This window comes from Giraffa tippelskirchi, chromosome 1 (assembly GCF_054371585.1).
Source record: "Giraffa tippelskirchi isolate mGirTip1 chromosome 1, T2T-mGirTip1v1.2.pri, whole genome shotgun sequence".
NCBI lineage: Eukaryota > Metazoa > Chordata > Mammalia > Artiodactyla > Giraffidae > Giraffa > Giraffa tippelskirchi.
The window spans coordinates 184476371-184495151 of NC_137275.1; the positions used below are offsets into that span (position 1 = coordinate 184476371).

The 18781-nt window shown below is 46.4% G+C and overlaps 1 protein-coding gene and 1 long non-coding RNA gene across 3 annotated transcripts in view; one reads left to right on the top strand and one right to left on the bottom strand.

Moving 5' to 3' along the window:
• LZTS1 (leucine zipper tumor suppressor 1) overlaps positions 1-18781 on the bottom strand; it is a 65091-nt gene that overhangs the window by 33153 nt on the left and 13157 nt on the right. The window lies entirely within an intron of this gene.
• On the top strand, positions 1596-5496 carry LOC145538604 (uncharacterized). 2 transcript variants are annotated; one of them, XR_014077077.1, is made up of 3 exons: positions 1596-1697; positions 2084-2231; positions 5167-5496. It is a non-coding gene; the product is annotated as an uncharacterized LOC145538604 (long non-coding RNA). The 2 variants fall into 2 exon arrangements; XR_014077078.1 differs by having other exon boundaries at positions 1604-1743; positions 1973-2231.

Consider the following 18781-nt stretch of genomic DNA (forward strand, 5'->3'; position numbering starts at 1 on the left):
CCTCACCTCCATCCATTTTCTACAGATTTGAGTTTTAGAAACATACAGTATTGTCCAATGACCTTCTTCCAAGTTTTCCCACACTGCTCCCTATACCCAAGTACCTAGGACTTTGCTGAGATAGGACTTCCAGTCTGGGGCCTTCCTTCATGTCCTCAATGTGTCCATATTCCTATCACAGCTTCAATCACCCCACAATGCAAGTCCTCTTCATTCATGTCTCCTTCTCAACAGACTTTAAGACTATGTTTCACTCAATGCTGTATTCTTAACTCCTAGCATTGTGCCTGATCCAGAGCTTTATAAACATTTTCTGAATGGAGAAGCATATGTTTGAAAATCATATTCTAGGGACTTCCCTGGTGGTCCAGTGGCTAACACTCTGTGCTCCCAAAGCAGGGGGCCAGGGTACGATCCCTGGTCATGGAACTAGATCCTGCATGCCTCAGCTAGGAGCCTTCATGCCACAGCAAAGACATGGTGCAGACAAATAAATAAAATAAAAACCATATTCTGTTTCAGTGCATGGATTCTGTGAGCTGCAACACCACAAAACATTTCACAGCGGTGTTTATAAATATTTTCATCCTAAGCCTGACACTGGGGGGCTTCCTGGAACACACTAGGGCAGTCTGGAACACAGCTGTGACCATCCCCACTTGGAAGCTCCCCACAGAGAAGCCTCCTTTGGGTGGCACTAGTGTCTCAGTGGCACCATGTCTTGAGTGTCTGGTGAGTACATTGGAGTGTCTTGACCTGCAAAGCCTAAGTGTGTGCACTATATTCAATGCCCCTATTGGCATCAGGTTTTTCTAAGTCATCTGCACCCTGAACTCCATTTGTGAAGACTGGGACTCACAGAGTGACCACCCATCCTGTTGTGCTTGGAACTTCCCTGGGAAGTGAGACTTCAGCACTAAAGCCCGGAAAGTCCCAGTAAAACTGAGATGAGTTGGTGGTCTCATCTAGTCTGGAGGGTGGGATTAGTACAAAGAGAAGACTGAATTAGTCCTGGTGACACCCTGACCTGCCGCTGGCCTCTCACTGAGTGGCTGCTGTCTGGGTTGATGTGACAGGAAACCAAGGTAGGATAGCTGCCTCAGTACCTTTCAGGGCTGTGATCTTGGGCTCCTGGAGGGAAGTGTCTATAGGGAGGGCTGTGTCTTGAGTCAGGGTGGGGATTGGCAAAGAAGAATGTATGTGGACGGGATGGGTGAATCGTTAAGTTTGAGGGAGAAAGAAAGGGGAGAATCAAGCATATGGGTTAGCCCTCATGCCCAACATTCCTACAGACCTCAGAGAGACAGAGAAGCAGCAGTGGAGGAAGGGCCTGAGGGAGGAAGAAAGGACGATGAGGAGGAGGTCCAAGAGGATCTGAGCGGGGGAGGGTCCAAAAGGCTGAGGGGACCTCTCAGAAGAGGGAAGACCACGGAAAGGAGAAGATGGAGAGGGCGGGAGTAAGACGGAGAGTGCCAGTTGGTCCGGTGTGCAGCAGCAGAAGGAAGGACCAGACAAAGATGCTGGGGTGAGGGCGGGGCCTCATTGTGATGTAAATGCAGTGATGGGGAGGAGGAGGGAGCTGAGGGAGGAAAGGTGAGGGTTCAGTGCAGAAACAGCAGTGGAGATGAATGCAGAGATTATATCAGAGCTGCTGCTTATGGAGATCTGATTTCTTTTGTGCAGCTGTCACAGGCCGGGTGAGCTGTTATTAACTAAAAGAAGTCAGGGCTTAGCAGAAAGGAGGTGTGTGGTTGAGTGTATCTTAGCATGGCAGGAGAAACCATGTAGCCTGCAGAAACAAAGCTTTCAGGGACGGGGGCACATTTTAATAGCAAGAGACATCTGTAAAGCGAGTAGTTACTAGTCTCTCCCCCACTGCCAAAACACAAAACATTTAAGAGTAAAAAATAAAGAATAAAGTCAAAATGAATTTTCAAAACCCCCCAAATTAAAACAATTTTTAAATTAAAAGATAAAATAAATTATAGAATCCTTGAAGATGCTTGTTTTATTTGTTTTAAAACACAAAATGACTTGGACTTCCCTGGCAGTCCATGGTTAAGACTTCATGCTTCCAATGCAGGGGATGCGGGTTTGATCCTTGGTCGGGGAAGCAAGATCCCACATGCCTCAAGTGGTGTGACCAAAAAGAAAAAAAAAAAAAAAATACAATGACCTGAAGAGTGGATAACTATTAAAGGTATTTCCAATATTGGACATCAGAAGCGAAGGTAAGTATACAAAGTGGTGTTTTAACAGGACAAAACCAAGAAAAGAATGGTTTAAGAACACGGCTTTTAACTGGGGATTTTCATTCTTGAAAGTCATTGGGTCAAAGAGCAGAGGGAAGAGCACTAGAAAAGCCCAGGAGCCTTGGAATGGCAAACTCCTAAAAGCACTGTTTTTCTCTGTTTCTCCCCACTGAAGAGCCAAGAATCTCATGCAAGGCCCCAAGCAACAGGATGTGTCAGGGCTGTTGCTAATCCTGGTTTAGCACAGAGTTTGGGGATTCTGGGGCTGGAGGGAAGCAGTAAGAGATCATGTGTGAGAGACCCTACATCAACCAGGAGGGTTCTGGTACCTTAGCAAAGAAGGGTAGAAATAGCCCCACTGACTGTGAGTCCCTTGGAATGTGTCACCACTGTATCATTGAGCACAGTGCCTGGCACACAGTTGGAGCTCAATGAATGTTCAATGAATATATACATAAACAGATAACCAACAAGGACCTACTGTATAGCACAGGGAACTATACTCAGTATTTTGTAATGACCTATAAGGGAAAATAGTCTGAAAAAATATATATATACATATGACATGACTGAATCACTTTACTGTATACCTGAAACTGACACAACCTTATAAATCAAATATACTTCAATAAATTAAAAAAAGTTTAAAATAACATGTTTTCAAAAAGTTCAATGAATGAATGAATGAACTTCCTACCTTAGAACTCTCCTAGTACAAATGGATCTTCCCCATTCTAGCAGCTTAAGTTTCGTTTCTAAAACACAGACCTGATTGCTTCAGGTTGAGATTCTTTACAGCTGCTCCCCCTTGGCAACAACTGTCTTAATTTCCTTCCTCAGAGGCTTGCACTCCCAGGGCACTCATGATTCCACATGACCTGCTCCCAGCCCCCACTTTCCAGCTCTGTTCCGCCCTTCACCCTCCACTGACTGCTCACCATTTCCTCCAGACACCTCTCAGTACATCCTACACCCAGGGCTTGGCTCAGGCTTTTGGCTCAACCTAGAATCGCTTTCACCACATGCCCCTGTGACCCCAGCCTTCAGCCTGTGATAACCCCCTCTTCAAGGTCCCACTCAAATATCACTTCCTCCGGGAAGTGCTCCTGTGTCTTCCTTGCCACTTTGTGTGTCATTTCACAACAGGGGGCCTGGAGGTAGATGAAGCCCTGCACTGGTTCCTCCTTTCTTTTTAAGTCTTTTATTCTTTACTTACATTCTGCCCTAATCTTTGGGCTTCTTGAAGACTAACACTGGTGTTTTTGTCTCCATAGACTCAGCTACATGACTCCTAAAGAAAGGAGTGAAAGTGAAAGTGTCAGTTGCTCAGTCATGTCTGACTATTTGTTACCCCATAGACTGTAGCCCACCAGGCTCCTCTGTCCATGGAATTCTCACAGCGAGAATACTGGAGTTGAGTTGCCATTCCCTTCTCCAGGGGATCTTCCAGACCCAGGGATCAAACCTGGGCCTCCTGCATTGTAGGTAGATTCTGTACCATCTGAGCCAACAGGGAAGGAGGGAGGGAGCCAAAGAGGCTCAAAGAGGTTGGAAGAAGAAATATTAATGGGTTGGTGTATAAAATGGCAGATTTCCCAGACTTCTCTGGTGGTCCAGAGAACACTAAGACTCCGCATTCCCAATGCAGGGCCCCGGCTTTGATCCTTGGTCAGGGAACTAGATCCCACATGCCGCAACTAAAGATTCTGCATGCCGTAACAAAGATCAAAGATGCCACATGCCACTAAGACCTGGTGCAGCCAAATAAATAAATAAATATTTTGTTTTAGGGACTTCCCAGGTGGTCCAGTAGCTAAGACTCTGCCTTTCCAGTGCAGGGGGCTGGTTTGATCCCTGGTTAGGGAACTAGATACCACATGTAGCAACTAAGAGTTGACATGCCACACCTAAAGATCCTGCATGCTGCAAAAAAATAAAATAAAACAAAAATAAACCTCATGTACTTATTCACCTTTAAAATATATACATATTTTAAAAATGGCTAATTCCCTAGCTTTTTCCCTCAGAAATTGCTGTCATCAGCACTGAACTTCCTTCTTCTGACACAGCTTCCATCCCAAGATGTACAATTACTACTGAGGGAAGCCAGAGGAGGCATGGACCACCCTCCTATCAGGGCAAGAGTGAAGATGCTCTCGTTCCCTTAGGCACCCCACCTCCACCCTGAGTTTCATCAGAGAAAAGATGAGGGTGGATTTCCCTCCTTTTCTCAGTTCTTTCTTTGGAAGAATTGGCTGTGATCTTCTTAGAGCATCCCACAGTCAGCCTGTGCCCTTTTTCTTGCTTTCTTCTGCCCAGTAATAGCACTAATTGGCAGGACTTGGGCTCTTTCTCCAGTCCTGTTTTGTCAGGCGTAAAAGTCCTCTCTAATTTTCTGGTTGTGGACACTGTTCCCGCTGGCACTCTTCCTTGGGAGTTCCATTGTCACTTGGGCCTCATGAAAGGCCCCTTCCAGCTCGCTCATTTACTGTACCTCATTGTCCATATCCATTCATTGACATTCATTGGGATAATTCCTCCTCCCTGCTGCCACAGGCATGGAGGCACGTGCACATGTGTTCAGATCTCTGGTCCCATTAGCAGCGGGGACACTTGAAGCAAAGGACAGTGCTGCCTGAATGGGGAAACGGCCTCCCCCTCTAATAGCTGAGGAGTCCACTGTGCTCATGTGATTTCAAGAAGTATCAGGAGGATTGGTATCCTCTGCAGAGCAGGCTGGGAGGAAGGGGCAGGGGGCTCCTAATCTCAAATGCTGTCAGCTACATCACTCTAGACAGATAGCTTTACCCTCCCATTTCTCCCAGAACCAGCTAGTTCTGTTAGGGGAAACATTGAAACTGTCCACCCTGGCCAAGCACCATAGTAACTTCTCATACAAGTTATCTTACAACAGGAGATTCGGGTAAGGAACACGGAACTAAAAGCTACCACCAACTGGAAGAATTCAGCAAAAGTCAAAAGGAGAGAGGAGACACCAGTCCATACATACATCCTACCAACCTCCCAGAATCCTCCTTGCTAGAATCCATCTTGGCTGAGAGGTGCACATGCCACCAGGAAGGACCCTGAGTCAGAGTAATTGACCAGAGATGACCTGGAAACTAACCCCATCACTATAAAACCTGAGACTGTGAGCCACGTGGCAGAGCAGTTCTGGGTTCATTTATTCTGCTGCTCTCTGCCCGGGCGCCCTCTCCCAATAAAATCTCTTGTTTTGTCAGCACGTGTGTCTCCCTGGATAATTCATTTCTGAGTGTTAGACAAGAGCCCACTTTTGGGCCTTGGAAGGAGTCCCCCTTCCTGCAACAGTTCCAGAGAATCTTCACCTCCCTCTGGGCTGTCAGCCTGGCATTCAAGGCTCCAGAAAATAGCTCTCAAGTGCCTTTCAGGCTTTTCCTCTATTTCCTCCCTACACTGAATTCTATTCCAACCAGCCAAGTCTGCTTCTAGGATCTGTGGCTCATACTTGGCTTATGCATTCTCTCCAATCACTGCTTAGGGACCGGGTGGTTGTGATGGCAGAATGGCTGTTCTGTCTCAGCAACTCAGCAAAAACAGTCTTTCGACATTTTTTAAGGTAATGGTTAACAAGATGGTTGTTAGGACTGTGGAGAAAGTCATTAGGGGAAGCAGAGCAAAAGTAAGTCTCTTACATAGGAGATATAAGAGAAAATAATCAGTGGACCGGAAGGGCTTTCATTATGATCTAACTCTATCACCTGCCCATCAAACTATAGGCCCAGCCCCTCCTGACCTGAACCCAGAATCAGGCTTGTTTCTCCCTAATTAGGACAGCAACATTCCCCTGAGTACTGAAATCCCACCACCAGGCCTTCCAGGGCCTACTCTAGGCCTGCCCTCCCATGAAAGAGACACTTTCTGTTCCCCACCAGGGCCTGCAGTCCTTCTGATGGCTGTGGGCTTCATGGCAGTGCCCTCACACAGCACTCAGAAGGCTCCCGCTTGTACTAACTGAGTAGGACCCCATGGGGCCTGCCCCAGACAGACTTTCCCCCTTATCCTCGGCTTTAGCTCCTCTGGGAAATACCTAGATAATAGTATTTGATGCGCATTTCCTGAGTTGTTTTGCAGATGTGACCTGCTCCCCTCCCCTCAAATGGAGGAACTGCTTGATGACCATGAGCACATAGCCCCAGGTCTCTTGGAGCCTAAGGACAGAAAATGCTAAGCCCCATGACATCACCCACTCCATTAGCCAATCAGAGAACTGTGCACAAGCTGATCAAGTACCCTGTGACTCCCCCTCCCACCTGGCTTTTAAAAATGCTTTGCTGAAACCTTCTGGAAGCTCAAGCCTTTTTAGGGCATGAGCCATCCATCTCCTTGCATGCATGCATGCGAGCACATCCAATGCTTCAGCCGTGTCCAACTCTTTGCCACCCCATGGACTGTAGCCCACCAAGCCCAGAGGTCCATGGGTTTCTCCAGGCAAGATTACTGGAGTGAGTTGCCATTTCCTTCTCCAGGAGATCTTCCCAACTCAGGAATCACACCCATATCTCCTGCATTGCACTCAGATTCTTTAATGCTGAGCCACCAGGGAAGCCTGTCTCCTTGAACGTCCTTGCAATAAACCTTCCTCTTCTCCAGACTCCAACGTTTCAGGTTGTTTGGCTTCTCTGAGCTTCGGGAACACGAACTTGTGTTAACACATGTGCACACATAGCTATTCAGATGACAGCCCCGATGTCTGGAGGGAAGAGGCAGGGGCTGATAGCTCTGTGATTCCCTAGAGCAGCCTGTGGGAAAAGTCTGCACCACAGCAGCTGCTCCCAGGCTCCCTGGCTGGCAGCACAGATCAGTGTTTGCTTGCCTAGTGAGAAATGATGACATTTGTTCTGCCAGGAGATAGGACCTGGTGGGTCACTGCTTTTGAAGAGGGGCATTTTGTAGTCAAAAGATCACAGGCTTTCAGATCACACTGATGTGGACTGTACTGTCCCTGGCCATGGACTACTAGCTGTAAGGACTTGGAGAAGCTACTTAACTGCTTTGAACCCCCAGTCTTTCTTTTTGTTTTTGAAAATTGCAGTTGAATTTCTTGGGCTAGAGAATTCTTTATTATAAGCTGTATTCCCATGTATTGCAGGAAGTTTAGCAACATCCCTGGCGCAACATCCCTGGCCTCTATTAACTAGGTGGCAGTTGTACTCACTCTCTGCCCCACCTCCCCTGCCCAGGCATGACAATGAAAAATGTCTTAGGGACTTTTCTGGTGATCCAGTGGTTGAGAATCCACCTTCCAATACAGGGGAGTAGGGTTTGACCCCTGGCTGGGGAACTAAGATCCCACATGCTTCGGGGTAACTAAACCTGCAATTAGAGAAGACTTCGTGCCACAACAAAGACCTAGAAGAGCAAAAAAAAAAAAAAAAGCTTAGATATTGCTAAATATTTCCCATGGGAGAAAAATGGATCCCAGTAGAAAAGCACTGATATATACAGCCTAGGGTTGTTCTTAAGTTTGTGCTTAGTTGCTCAGTCGTGCCCAACTCTTTTCAACCCTATGGACTGTAGCCCACCAGGCTTCTCTGTCAATGGGATTCTCCAGGCAAGAATACTGGAGTGGGCTGTCATTCCCTTCCCTAAGGCATCTTCCTGGTTCTGAAGATTAGATGATGCGACAGTGAATGTAAAATAAAGTATCTGCATAGAATAAGTGCTCAATAAACTTTAGTTCCATTTGCCATTTTAAGTAGAATTTGGGGCTTCAGAAGTGGGTGGAGTGGGGATGGCTCAGCTTGGTAGAGGATGTCTGAGCCCAGGGATCTCCCCTAGAAGCTTCCTTGGTCTCAGAGGAGACCTTTCATGCATGCTCAGGTGTGTCTGGAAGTATCCGATGGGAAAGGTTGGTGAACCCGGAGGTCCAGAGATGGATGTGGGTTCAACAGTTTCCTCTAAGGGACTTTTCCAAGGAGACAGCCTGTTTCGGCTTCAATTTCTCCTCCTCACCTGGTTGTTATGGGGAGACACATGGTCCATTCTAGACCAAGGACCACAGCTCACAAAGAGAAGCAGTTCACAGGAGGAAGGACTGTGGAAGTACTGCTGAGATGCTACATAGGGTGGGGCACAGGAAGGAAGGACTCGGAGCATCCTGGCTGTACTGCAGACCCCAGAGGACAGACTGCCAGCCTGCTTTGGTCTCAGCGCATCTGGCCAGTACAGCTACCAAGTCCTGCCTGCTCAGCTCCAGGCCTTTCCATGGAGGCAGGAAGACAGAGGAAGGAGAGAACTCTCTAGAGGCTTCACTTCCTTCTGGGCCAGAATCCATGGAAATTTTTCAAGTTCACAGTTGGGTTCCCATGGCAGGCAACACTGACCTAATATAGGGAATCTCAGAGTTGCTCAAGTTATACATATTCCTGCCACCTGCCTCCCCCCAACTCCTGTGTGAGTTTCTTGGATCTTTTGTTGATGTTGTTGTTTAATGGTGGAGTAGAAGGCAATGGCACCCCACTCCAGTACTCTTGCTTGGAAAATCCCATGGACGGAGGAGCCTGGTAGGCTACAGTCCGTGGGGTTGCTAAGAGTCAGACACGACTGAGCGATTTCACTTTCACTTTTCCCTTTCATGCACTGGAGAGGGAAATGGCAACCCACTCCAGTATTCTCGCCTGGAGAATCCCGAGGACGGCAGAGCCTGGTGGGCTGCCGTCTATGGGGTCGTACAGAGTCGGACACTACTGAAGCGACTTAGCAGCAGCAGCAGTAAATATTCATCAGAAGGACTGAAGCTGAAGCTCCAATACTTTGGCCATCTGATGCAAAGAGTAACTCATTGAAAAAGACCCTGATGCTGGGAAAGACTGAGGGCAGGAAGAGCAGGGGACGACAGAGGATGAGATGGTTGGATGGCATCATTGACTCAATGGACATGAGTTTGAGCAAATTCCGGGAGATGGTGAAGTCAGGGAAGCCTGGCGTGCTTCAGTCCATGGGGTTGCAAAGAGTCAGACATGACTTAGCAACTGGACAACAACAGCAAGTAATGACAATGGCCTAGAGGCTTAAACTTGCTCCCTTGGGCTGTTGACTAGTTCAGTCTTGCGTGGTTCTGAGTGAGTAATTCTCTCCAAGGCTCCTCTCCATCCTCTGCTCTTGGGCATCGAGGTCAATAGTCTCTCTGATACAGACACTTTAAGAGAATCTGATGAGATCAGAAACTAAAGAGGCTTTGAGTGGAAAGACAGGATTGTTGGTATATACCCACTGCCAAGTTCAGCCCCATGCTGAGAGAGCACAGCCTGCAGCAGAGCCATTTAAAGAAAGTCCTGGGATGAAAGAACCAAGTTAAAAGAGTGAGCACAGACCACAGCTGGCCATCTCCGAGAGACCAGAGCAGACTGTCCTTGGAAGATTAATGAGGTCAGTGTGTTCAGAGCTGGGAGCCCACAGCCTTCTGCTGAGAAAAGGATCCAGCAGATCAATGGGCAAGGTGGGGAGAATTTATTGTGTTGGTTTGGCTTTAATCATGAGAAGGGCTTTCCAGGTGGTGCAGTGGTAAAGAATCTGCCTGCCAGTGCAGGAGATACATGAGATGTGGGTTTGATCCCTGGGTCAGGAAGATCCCTTGGAGGAGAAAATGACAACCCACTCCAGTATTCTTGCCTGGAGAATCCTATGGACAGAGAGGCTTGGTGGGCTACAGTCCATGGGGCCGCAAAGAGTCAGACATGACTGAGCACAAAATACAGCAACAACATGAGAAAGGGTAAAAGAAATGGACATTTCACAGGTTTTTCAAAATGGGAAATTGAGCTTCAGAAGCCCCAAAGGTACTTTCTTCACGTGGATCTGTCCCACGCAGAGGGAGTTGTGGACCTGACTGGGTGAGTAACTGACCCATCCTCTCTCTGTACACACTCCGCCCTCCCTGAGCATCTGCATTGTCTCTCCCTGGCACGTGGCGTGACATTTAAGAGGGCCTGCTCAGGGACTTCCCTGGTGGTCCAGTGGTTAAGATCTCATGCTTCCAGTCAAGGGGCTCAGGTTCGATCTCTGGTTGGGGAACTAAGATCCCACATTCCACATGGAAAGGCCAAAAAAAAAAAGAAAAATAATTGTTAAAAGGAATTCCCTGGTGGCATAGTAGTTAAGACGCCACACTTCCACTGCAGAGGGTGTTGGTTCAATCCCTGGTTGGGTATGTTCTGTATGCTACATGGTATGGCCAAAAAAAAAAAAGAAGACTTGTGTCTCTTTCCATTAACCCCTCTGAACAAAGGTCTTCTAAACACAGATTTCAACACTCACATCACTTATCTTCCTGATAACCTTTTCCTGCTCCAAGGGCTTATCTCATCAAGACCCACAGCACCATCTGATAGTATCAGCAAACTTCTGCCTTAAGAGGGGAAATCAAGACTTGTGCTTGATGCCTATCTTCCCACTGACTTCCTCATGGACAGAGCTTGGCCAAGACTCTTAACTCTCTGACTCCCTTTCTTATCTCTGAGAAGGACAGAAAGATCTTACATCCATGAAATTAAAAGACACTTGCTCCTTGGAAGAAAAGCTTTGACAAACGTAGACAGCATAGTGAAAAGCAGAGACATCACTTTGCCAACAGAGGTCCATATAAACAAATCTATAGTTTTTCCAGTAGTCACGTATGGATGTGAGAGTTGGACCATAAAGAAGGTTTAGCATCATAGAATTGATGCTTTTGAACCATGGTGTTGGAGAAGACTCTTGAGAGTCCCTTGGACTGCAAGCAGATCAAACCAGTCCATCCTAAAGGAAATCAATCTTGAATATTCATTGGAAGGACTGGTGCTGAAGCTGAAGCTCCAATACTTTGGCTACCTGATCTGAAGAGGTGTCTCATTGGAAAAGACCCTGATGCTGGAAAAGATTGGAGGCAGGAGGAGAAGGGGGTGACAAAGGATGAAATGGTTGGATGGCATCACTGACTCAATGGACATGAGTTTGAGCAAACTCCAGGAGATTGTGAAGGACCGGGAAGTCTAGCATGCTACAGTCTGTGGGGTCACAAAGAGTTGGACACAAGTTGGCAACTGAACAACAACAACAACATAGCTATGCAGTGAGGATCAATTACTCAGTGGATAAAAACTGTAAAGTGCAGTACCAACATTACATCCTATTCAGGTCTCTGGGACCTCTCTCAAGGTCGATTCAAGGTGGTGTTCTGGGCTTTTCTCGTGTCTCAGTGACAATGAATCCACCTAACAATGCAGGGGACTCAGGTTTGATCCCTGATCCAGGAAGATCCCACATGCTGCAGAGCAACTAAGCCCATGCACCACAGCTACAGAGCCTGTTCTCTAGAGACTGGGAGCCTCAGCTGCTGAACCGACATACCACAACTACTGAAGCCCAAATGCCTTAAAACCCATACTCGGCAACAAGAGAAGCCGTCGCAATGAGAGGCCTGAGCACCTCCACTGGAGAATAGCCTCAGTTCACCACAATTAGAGAAAAGCTTGTGTGCAGTAACGAAGACCCAGCATAGCCAATAAATAAATAAATAAATAAAATTGCAAGGTAGTTTTCTTATGGTTCTTGTGTTGTTTCTCTCCATAGGGATTCACCTTCTTTCAATTGGCCCAGCAAATCCTGCCCTTGAGAGCTCACTGACTTTCTCAACCTGATGGCCTCATCCCCTTACTAAATGTACCCTTAGTAGCAAGTTCCTTACCCACCTCATCTTTGGCACACAGATAGGAGTTGGCAAGCTCCAACAATGTGCAGGGGGTTTACCCGTTATCTCATTTAACCCTTGCAATAAATTTAGAAAAGTCTCTGGATACAAGGCCAGTATATAAAAAACAATTGACTTCTGTATACTAACAATAAAGAAACAAAGAAAAATTTTAAACATTTTAAAAAAAGTGCATGCCTGGAAACAACAGAAGGTATACATGACCTCCACACCATAAACTGTAAAGTATTATTGTGATAAATTAAAGAAAATCTGAATGAATGCAGACATATGTCAAGTTTATGGATTAGAAGAGTAAATATCCCAAAGATCTGAATTCTTTCCAAACTGACAGATACGATCCCAGTCTAAACCCAGCCGTTATATATCAGAATGCAAAAGACCAAAAATAACCAAGACAATCCTGAAAAAGAACAAAGCTGGAGGGTGCATGCAGCCAGATTTCAAGATTTACGAAATAACAGTAATTAAGACAATGTAATTGACATAAAGGCAGGTAAATCAATGAATAGAATAGAGCGGAAACATTCTTGCACATGTACGATTGCTTGATTTATGACAAAGAGGACAATGCAGAGCAATTGAAAAATAAAGATCATTTTTAAAATTGCTGCTGGATCAGCTTGTTTCCATCTATTTAAAAAGTGAATCTTGATTCCTATCTCATACTGCACACAAATAATTTCAGGTGAACTGTAGATATAAACACAAAACATCACACACTGAAGCATCTAGAAGGAAGCAGAAGAACAATTTCTTGGCTTTGGACAGGCAAACGTTTCTTTACCAGGACAGAAAATCAGTAACCATAAAGGAAAATTATTGAAAAATGAAGAATCCATCTTCATCAAAGGTCTCCATTGACAGTGAAATGGCCAACCAGAGAGTGGAAGAAGATATTTATAATACACTTAACTGACAAAGAACTTCTATCAGAACACAGAAAAGAACTCTCCCCACGCACTGCAACTATTGAGCCCACACACTATAGAGCCTGCACACCACAACTAGAGAGAAGCCTGGTACTGCAAACCAGGAGCCCACACTGCAATGAAGGCCCAGCCCAGCCAAAAAAAAAAAAAAACAATAAAAAAAATAAAAATTAAAAATTAACATCAAATTTGAATTAGGCACTTGATAAAATAAGATATGGAAATGGCCAAAATGTATACACAGGTGCCCACCATGACTGGTTCAGGAAAATGCAAATTAAAACCATAATTGTGTGTGTTTAGTCACTCAGTTGTGTCCGACTCTTTGTTACCCTTAGGACTGTAGCCCACAAGGCTTTTCTGTCCATGGAAATCTCCAGGAAAGAATACTAGAATGGGTTGCCATTTCCTCCTCCAGGGGAACTTCCCAATCCAGGGATCGGAACCTCACCTCCTGGTGTCTTCTGCATTGCAGGTGGATTCTTTACCCATGCAGTATAAAGGCAAATGAAAAAGTCCACCCAACAACATCAAGCATTAGTGATGATGTAAAGCAAGTGACATCTCCTGTACCACTGGTAAAAGTGCAGATACGTTTAGCACACTTGAAAAATACTTGGCAAGGTATATTCAAGTTGGACATATGCACACCTAATGACCCAGAAATCTCACTTCTAGATGCACACCCAGTAGACGCAATCACATGTGTTTCCTAAAAGTCCTAGCAGCCTTGTAAGAGTCCCAAACTGGAAATATCTGGAAACCTACATTCTATCCAAAGTAGAATAAATGAGCCATGGGCTATTCTTACAGTAGAATGTTATGGAGCAATGAGAATGATGGAATTACTGCTATATGGATCTGTCTCTCAGAAATGAATGCATACTATATGATTTTATCAATAAAAAGTTTTAAAAAGAGGTACCAATTATGGTGCCAGGGTTAGTGACTGGTAGGGGGACCAGAGGAGTTTCTAGAATACTTCTAATGTTTTATCTTTTAACTTGGGTTATATTTGTATGAAGTTTTTGAAGTTCACCTAGTTGTTCATCCATGGTTTGTGTACATTTCTGTATATAAATTATACTTCAATAAAATTTTCACTTAAAATTATTCTCATAATAACTTCTCCAAGGTGGTTCTTTCTTTCTAACTCACCAATGAGGAAATGAGGCTCAGAGAAAACAAAGAACTGGTCCGATGTCACATGGGGATGAGAGGCAGATGAGGATTCAAATCCACCCTGTGTGCATTCTTAAACACCGTGTCCTAACTTTACGTGCTGTGCTGTTCTCTCCCAAGTGTTCCTCACTGGGGCTTTGAGCCCTCAGAGGCAGGGACCCTCATTTCTACTGGTCTGGTGCTCCAAAGGCTGAACGCTGCAGCCCAACAGATGCTCAGTGCTATGGACTGCATGTTTCTGTCCCCCAAATTCATGCATTGAAGCTGTAACCTCACATGCGATGGTATTTGGAGGTGGGCCTTTGGAGGTGATCAGATTTAGATGAGCTCGTGAGGGTGGGGCCCCCATGATGGGATTAGTGTCCTAAAAAAGAATAGAAAGATATTAGAGCTTCCTCTCCCTCTACCACTCGAGGACAGGGCAAGAAGGTAACCATCTGCAAACCAGGAAGTGAGCCCTCACCAGACACCAGATCTATAGGCAACTTGATCTTTGACTTCCTGGCCCCCAGAACTGTGAGAAATGAAAGTTCATTTTTTAAGCCATCTACACTATGGTATTTTGTTACAGCAGCCCCAGCTAACTAAGGCACTCAGTGAGAAAGAGAGGAAGGCCAGAAGCTAAATCTATAAACCCAGTCACCTACTCTTTTTCTCTCCCTCCCTTGAACTCTCCTTTCCTTCCTGGTTCCCCAAAGTGCTCATGAGCTTGCCTGGTTCTTGACTTGGCCTCCCTACTTGGCAGAGAGATGTCACCTTTAGGACATGGGAGGCAGGGTGACCTCAGCAGAGCTCCAGAGTTGGAGTGGTAGGGGAGAAGGGGGAGGAAGAATGCTGTCCTGGCTGCCTTCCTCTCCCTCAGGCCACCTGCGCCTGAGCCACCACCAGGCAGGGTAGGGTCTTTTCCACTCAGCTGCTCCTGGTGAGGTCCTCAGGGTTAGGGGAGGGAGCTGGGCTGACCTGCTCAGCTCCCCTCTCTGGGCCTCCAGGGCGTGGTCCTGCCTCCTCCACCTCCAAGTCAGCTTTCCTCTTCTGCCCAGAGAGAAGAGGGAGTGAAGCTGTCTGTGATGGCAGATCACCAGAGCAGGGATTCCTTCCCTCCAGCTCCCTCCCTCCCCTACACAGCTGGGGGATGTTTGAGTCTCTGCCTCGCTGAAGAATCAGGACCTGGATACAGCCAGGAGCCTCCGCTGAACAGACTGATCGCCAGCCTCCCACAGCTTAGGAAGGGGGTCGCTGCCAGGAAAGGCTGGAGGTAGGGGACAGCCGCCTTCTCCTTCCATTTCCTCTGGCCAGAGGAGAACGCTCAGCTGACCTGCAGAGTCTGAGGATGTCAAGCAGGGAGACTGGTTTCCTCTCAAGCTCCCACTGCTGTCTCCTCAGTTCTTGGACTAAGCACTATACATACAAGATGGGAGGCAAGCTGCACCCCAAGGTGCCCTGAGAGGGCACTATTATTATCCCCCTCTGACAGAGGCAGAAAATGAGGCCTTGGGTTTTATACCAGCAGGTGGCCATGCCTGACTTTGAACTTGGGGCTGAGGCTGACAGTGCACTAGTTCTTCATCTCCAATGGCGTCAGGGTCGGGCATGCAGGGCCTGGCTCAGGACAGACCTCACCGCCAGTCAGGGAAGCCAGCTCCCACCCAGGCTTGCAGGCTCCTCTAGACCTCACCTTAACTATGTTTACTCCTTCACCAACCCCTGTACTCCGGGTTGGTCTGTAATCCCCTTTAACCCCTTTCATCCCTAGTCTTGGGACCTTGCTGTAAGCTCCTGTTCCTTGCTTGTAAACTGGGGCTAACTGTAGTACCTACTCCATAAGGTTTTCGTATGTACTGACTTTTTTTTTTTTTAAAGATCAAATGAGAGTTTGTTACAATGCAATTGACAAGAAAATTTAGTTACTTCTGTGTCACACAACATTATAGGATAATAAGAATTACAGTAACATTATACCAGGACATATCATATTTTCTTAAATTTCATGTAATTTCTAAAATACTTATATTAATAACATTCACTCACACAGTATAACCTAAGACTTTTTCCAGGTAATGTAAAGTACCAGATAAGCCTAATTAACGTAGTATGTCTCTTTCTCTCTCTTGTGATGTTTTATTTGCAAATTAATCAGGATACAATTAAAAGCTTAGTAAATGGCAGCTAGTTTTTGTTTTTGTTTATTCAACATACAGGATTTGGTAAATTGAGATACTATTGGGGTCTAACCCTAGGCCCAAACTCTTGATATATTTTTCTCCAACTTTCCCTGGGCTCTATTTCTTCTCCTTCATTATCTAAAGAACTGGGGACACTTCCATTTTGGACCTTTAGAGATTGTGTGTGCTGTGCTCAGTCATGTCTGACTCTTTGCAACCCCATAGACTGTAGTCCACCAGGCTCCTTTGTCCATGGGATTCTTTAGGTAAGAATACTGGAGTGAGTTGCCATTTCCTCCTCCAGGGGATGTTCCTGACCGAGCAATCCAACCCACATATCCTGTGTCTTCTGCATTGCAGGCAGATACTTTACCTCTGAGCCATTTGATTTTTTTTTTTAAAGGTGAGTAATCAGTATCCATTGTTAGTCGATATTGTTCTTAAAGTGCTTAGAAATCAGGACCAATAGATAGTAAACTCCCTGAGGACACTGATATCCCTGGGGACTGTCTTAGAGTCTGCCAGGCAGCAAGAACTCAGCATATTCAAGGAGAGGAGGAGAGAGTCGGAAACACGGTACAGCATGTCCAGCTTCTTGTTGGGGTGATACAGAATGTCAGAGGTTAGGGTGTAACTGGAGCCACCTCCTTGTGCCCCCTGTAAGCCCCCTGAGTCCCAGCCAGCTAACACCTGCTCAGGCCCAGGTATGGATGAGATGAGACTTGTCTGTCTCCCCTGGAGGCATTTCTGTGGGTCTCTGGCTTTAATGTTCCTTTGGGCCACCCCTTATCTTTTGCCTCCATGTTCAGCTCAGGTTGTTTTCGTCACCACCTCCTTGTTGTCATTTAGCACTGAATTGTGTCTGACTCTCTTTGACCCCAAGAACTGTAGCATACCAGGCTTCCCTGTCCTTCACCACCTCCTGGAGCTTGCTCAAACTCATGTCCATTGAGTCAGTGATGTCATCCAACCATCCCATCCTCTGTCTCTCCCTTCTCCTTTTACCGTCAATCTTTCCCAGCATCAGGGTCTTTTCCAATGAGTTGGCTCTTGGCATCAGGTGGCCAAAGTATTGGAACTTCAGTTTCAGCATCAGTCCTTCCAATAAATATTCAGGGTTGATTTCCTTTAGGATTGATTGGTTTGATCTCCTTGCTAACAAGAACACTTGTGGGTTTCCTTTTCACCTGAGTCCAGGAAGGAGAGAGGGGAGGACAGAGGTGAGGAATCCAGGGTACCACATCCACTTAAGTGGCTTAGGACAGGGAGAGTGACACGGAGCAGTGCCAAGGCTGGTATGCACCCAGCAGAAATGCTCAGTTTCCCAAGGGATCTCGTACATGCTGAACACCCTGAGATGAGATTTTCTGGCCAAAGAAACCTTTACAGTTACCACTCTTAGAAACCAGACTCTCCCTCATGGTGGTAACACATTTGTCTGATTGAGATTGAGACTAAGATCCTAAAAGGCCTTTCTGGTCCTCAGAAGCGGCTGATCACCGGGGTCCCTTTGCTCCTGTGGCCTCAAAAACACTGAGCAGCCTGGACAGGCCTGCGCAAGGCAGGGAGACAGTGCCGCTGCTCCCAGAAACCCCCATGGCCTCCCTGTCCCTGTCATTCAGCCATTCCTGGGCCAGGCAATAGAGCATGGTCCTTGTTGCTGGTAGAAAGGATGACAGGGAAGGGAGTGAGGGGAGAACAGTTCTGGGCTAGTGTTGTCATCTCTTCATCTTAACTTTCTGTCTTAGGACACATCTCCCTGTGGCCTTGCTGGGTGGAGAATCTTAACATACACCACTATATCTGACTCTTGGCAGATTTCCCTAAAACCACATCATGCCAATGAGACAAGACCTAATTCTGGGTTGCCTCATGTGGCTTTCATAAGCTCTACATCTCAGCTTCTGAATCCAAGAAGCAAGGTCAAGTGGGAGTTTAATAGCTGCTGGCCCGGGATGGTGCAGAGGGCAGTCCTTTGAACTATGTCTACAAGGCTCAAGGGAGGTTCCCACCATCCCTTAATTTAAAGGAGGAGACAGGACAGCCTGGAGGCAAGTCCCATAGCTTCCTTTGTTCTGGGCAGCTCACTGAGGTCTCTTCACGTTCTCCAAGTCTTAGCACTTGCTGGCCCCTCAGCTGAGTTAGCATCCCCTCTCCCAAAAGTTCCTAAAAGCCAGGTGCTCTGTCCTCAACAGATCCCAACATGCTAGAATGGAGAAATTGATGGACTCTGAAGATAAGACCTAATGTCAGATCAGGTAGAGGAAGTCACCTCAATTTTCTGGGTTATGCCATTACCATGGGAAAGTTTCCTTCACTAAACGCACACACAGGGACTTTTCTGGTGGTCCAGTGGTTAAGAATCTGCCTTTCAATGCAGGGGACCAGGGTTTGATCCCTGGTCGGGGAACTAAGATCCTACATGCCTCAGAGCGACTAAGCCTGCGCCACAACTAAAGAGCCCGGGCACTACATGGAAAGATCCACAGGACACAGAAAAATCCTCATGACAAAACTAAGACC